The sequence below is a fragment of the Triticum urartu genome, chromosome 3A, assembly GCF_056163025.1.
Source record: "Triticum urartu cultivar PI428250 chromosome 3A, HENAU_Tu73, whole genome shotgun sequence".
Lineage (NCBI taxonomy): Eukaryota > Viridiplantae > Streptophyta > Magnoliopsida > Poales > Poaceae > Triticum > Triticum urartu.
The window spans coordinates 122,588,776-122,593,586 of record NC_141875.1 but is presented as its reverse complement, the minus strand read 5'-3'; positions in this window follow the sequence as shown (position 1 = coordinate 122,593,586).

Below are 4,811 nucleotides of genomic sequence, written 5' to 3'. Positions count from 1 at the left end.
GCTCAATTCTTCATTGAAGTTTTGTTTCTCACTTGATGATGTAGGGGCTTCACATGAGGCTTTGTAGGCACCACTTGATTTGTTGTGAAGTTCCTCTTTATCCTTAAGTGACATCTCATGAGCAACAATTCTTCCAATTACCTCCGTTGGCTTGAGATCTTTGTAATTGGGCATCATTTGGATCAATGTGCACACGATATCATATTTTCCATCCAAGGCTCTTAGAATCTTCTTGATGATGAATCTATCGGTCATCTCTTCACTTCCTAAGCCGGCAATCTCATTTGTGATGAGAGCAAGCCTAGAGTACATTTCAGCGACACCTTCACCATCCTTCATTTTGAACTTGTCAAGTTGACTTTGAAGCACATCCAATTTGGATTCCTTGACGGAGTTGGTACCTTCGTGCATATCAATCAAAGTGTCCCAAATTTCCTTTGCATTCTCAAGACGGCTGATTTTGTTGAATTCTTCGGGGCACAATCCATTGAAGAGAATATCACAAGCTTGAGCATTGTATTGCAACATCTTCAACTCATCCGCGGTAGCTTCACGGTTTGGTTCTCTCCCATCAAAGAAGTCACCTTGCAAACCAACACACACAATAGCCCAAACGGCGGGGTTATGTCCAAGAATATGCATTTTCATTTTATGCTTCCAACTAGCAAAATTAGTACCATCAAAGTAAGGACCTCTACGGTGATAATTTCCCTCGCTAGACGCCATACTCTCCTAGGTTGTGAAACCAAGGCTATGACCACCAAAAGCTATGGAAATCAAAGCAAATGGAGACCAAAGCTCTGATACCACTTGTAGGATCGAAAGTATGTCTAGAGGGGGGTGATTAGACTACTTGACCAAATAAAAACTTAACCTTTTCCTAATTTTAGTTCTTGGCAGATTTTAGCTATTTTAGGACAAGTCAAGCAATCATCACACAATTCAAGCAAGCATGCAAAGAGTATATTGGCAGCGGAAAGTAAAGCATGCAACTTGCAAGAATGTAAAGGGAAGGGTTTGGAGAATTCAAACGCAATTGGAGACACAGATGTTTTTCCCGTGGTTCGGATAGGTGGTGCTATCCTACATCCACGTTGATGGAGACTTCAACCCACGAAGGGTAATGGTTGCGCGAGTCCACGGAGGGCTCCACCCACGAAGGGTCCACGAAGAAGCAACCTTGTCTATCCCACCATGGCCATCGCCCACGAAGGACTTGCCTCACTAGCGGTAGATCTTCACGAAGTAGGCGATCTCCTTGCCCTTACAAACTCCTTGGTTCAACTCCACAATCTTTTCGGAGGCTCCCAAGTGACACCTAGCCAATCTAGGAGACACCACTCTCCAAGAAGTAACAAATGGTGTGTTGATGATGAACTCCTTGCTCTTGTGCTTCAAATGATAGTCTCCCCAACACTCAATTCTCTCTCACAGGATTTGGATTTGGTGGAAAGAAGATTTGAGTGGAAAGCAACTTGGGGAAGGCTAGAGATCAAGATTCATGTGGTAGGAATGGAATATCTTGGCCTCAACACATGAGTAGGTGGTTCTCTCTCAGAACATATGAGTTGGAAGTGTAGATGTGTTCTGATGGATCTCTCCACGAGTGAAGAGGAGGTGGAGGGGCATATATAGCCTCCACACAAAATCCAACCATTACACACAATTTATCAATCTCGGTGGGACCGAATCAACAAACTCGGTCAGACCGAAATAGTAAACCTAGTGACCGTTAGAGATTTTCGGTGGGACTGACATGCAACTTGGTAGGACCGATATGGTTAGGGTTAGGGCATAACGTAATCTCGGTGAGACCGATTACACAAACTCAGTGAGACCTATTTGGTAATAAGCTAACCAGAGGGTTGGTCAGGCAAACTCGGTGGGACCGATTTGCTCTTTCGGTGAGACCGAAAAGTTACAAAAAGGAAACAGAGAGTTTGCATTGCAATCTCGGTGGGACCGATCCGCTCTTTCGGTGAGACCGAAAAGTTACGAAAAGGAAACAGAGAAATTGCCATCCCATCTCGGTGAGACCGAGATCCCTATAGGTAGAACCGATTTGCTAGGGTTTGGCAGTGGCTTATGACAAGTGAAACTCGGTGGCGCTGGGTTGAAAGAATCGGTAGGGCCAAGTTTGGCTTTGGGTTTAGGTCAAATGTGGATATGGGAAAGTAGCTGAGGATTTTGGAGCATATCATTAAGCACATGAAGCAAGAGGCTCATTAAGCAACACCTCATCCCTCCTTGATAGTATTGGCTTTTCCTATGGAGTCAATGTGATCTTAGACCACTAAAATGTAAAATGAAGAGTCTTGAGCATATGAGCTAGAGCCAATCCTTTGTCCTTAGCATTTTGAGGGTTCCACTTTCACCATCCATGCCATGCCAATCATTGAGCTTTCCTGAAATGATCATCTTGGAATAGCATTAGCTCAATGAGCTATATGTTGTTACGAATTACCAAAACCACCTAGGGATAGTTGCACTTTCACAAAGTGAAAAGTAAAGGCAAAGTAAAAAAGCAAAGCAAGATTAAAGTGATGGAGATTGATATGATGAGAATAGACGCGGGGGCCATAGGTTTCACTAGTGGCTTCTCTCAAGAGCATAAGTATTCTACGGTGGGTGAACAAATTATTGTTGAGCAATTGACAGAATTGAGCATAGTTATGAGAATATCTAGGCATGATCATGTATATAGGCATCACGTCCGTGACAAGTAGAACGAAATGATTCTGCTTCTACTACTATTACTCCACTCATCGACCGCTATCCAGCATGCATCTAGAGTATTAAGTTAAAAATAGAGTAATGCCTTAAGAAAGATGACATGATGTAGAGAGATAAATTCAAGCAATATGAAATAAACCCCATCTTGTTATCCTCGATGGCAATGATGCAATACGTGCCTTGCTGCCCCTTCTGTCACTGGGAAAGGACACCGCAAGATCGAACCCAAAGCTAAGCACTTCTCCCATGGCAAGAACTACCAATCTAGTTGGCCAAACCAAACGGATAATTCGAAGAGACTTGGAAAGATAACCAATCATACATAAAAGAATTGAGAGAAGATTCAAATATTATTCATAGATAGACTTGATCATAAACCCACAATTCATCGGTCTCAACAAACACACCGCAAAAAGAAGATTACATCGAATAGATCTGCACAAGAGAGGGGGAGAACTTTGTATTGAGATTCAAAGAGAGAGAAGAAGCCATCTAGCTACTAACTATGGACCCAAAGGTCTGAGGTAAACTACTCACACTTTATCGGAGGGGCTATGATGATGTAGAAGCCCTCCGTGATGACGGCCCTCTCCGGCGGAGCTCCGGAACAGGCCCCAAGAAGGGATCTCATGGATACAGAAAGTTGCGGTGGAGGAATTAGGTTTTTGGCTCCTCTTCTGATCGTTTGGGGTACGTATGTATATATAGGAGGAAGAAGTACGTCGGTGGAGCACCGAGGGGCCCACGAGGCAGGGGGCGCGCCCCCCAACCTCGTGACCTCCTATTTGACTCCTTGGAGTAGGGTCCAAGTCTCCTAGATCACGTTCGGTGAGAAAATCACGTTCCCGAAGGTTTTATTCCGTTTGGACTCCGTTTGATATTATGTTTCTCCGAAACACTGAAATAGGCAAAAACAACAATTCTGGGTTGGGCCTCCGGTTAATAGGTTAGTCCCAAAAATAATATAAAAGTGGAAAATAAAGCCCAATATAGTCCAAAACAGTAGATAATATAGCTTGGAGCAATCAAAAATTATAGATACGTTGGAGACGTATCAACCCCCCCTCTAGTCAACTATATCGATCCTTTCACTATCTTGCAAGTCTATAGTCACCTATTATGTATTATGATCCGTTAACCCTGAAGTGACAATAATCGGGATACTTACTGGTGATGACCGTAGTTTGAGGAGTTCATGTATTCACTATGTGTTAATGCTTTGGTCCGGTACTCTATTAAAATGAGGCCTTAATATCCCTTAGTTTCCAATAGGACCCCGCTGCCACGGGAGGGTAGGACAAAAGATGTCATGCAAGTTCTTTTCCATAAGCACGTATGACTATATTCGGAATACATGCCTACATTACATTGATGAACTGGAGCTAGTTCTGTGTCACCCTAGGTTATGACTGTTACATGATCGATCGCATCTGGCATCATTCTCCATCACCAATCCAATGCCTATGAGCTTTTCTATATATTGTTCTTCGCTTATTTATTTTTCCGCTGCTATTGTTACAATCACTACAAAACCCAAAAATATTACTTTTGCTACCGTTACCTTTTGCCACCGTTACCACTACTATCATATTACTTTGCTACTAAATACCTTGCTGCACATATTAAGTTTCCAGGTGTGGTTGAATTGACAACTCAGCTGCTAATACTTGGGAATATTCTTTGGCTCCCCTTGTGTTGAATCAATAAATTTGAGTTCAATACTCTACCCTCAAAAACGGTTGCGATCCCCTATACTTGTGGGTTATCACCGCACTAGTCGTAGACCCAATAATCGATGGGTTCCACCTGACTCGCGTCCTTATGGACGGAGGTAGCAGCCTCAATCTGCTCTATCAGGATACAACACGAAAAATGGGCATTAACCCATCACGGATCAAGCCCACCAGGACTACCTTCAAAGGAGTCATACCAGGTGTAGAAGCCCGTTGTATGAGCTCAATCACACAAGAGGTTGTATTCGGATCTTCGGACAACTTCCGAAGTGAGTAGTTAATCTTCGATATCGTCCCCCTCCGCAGCGGCTATCACGCACTGCTCGGACGAACTGCGTTCGCTCG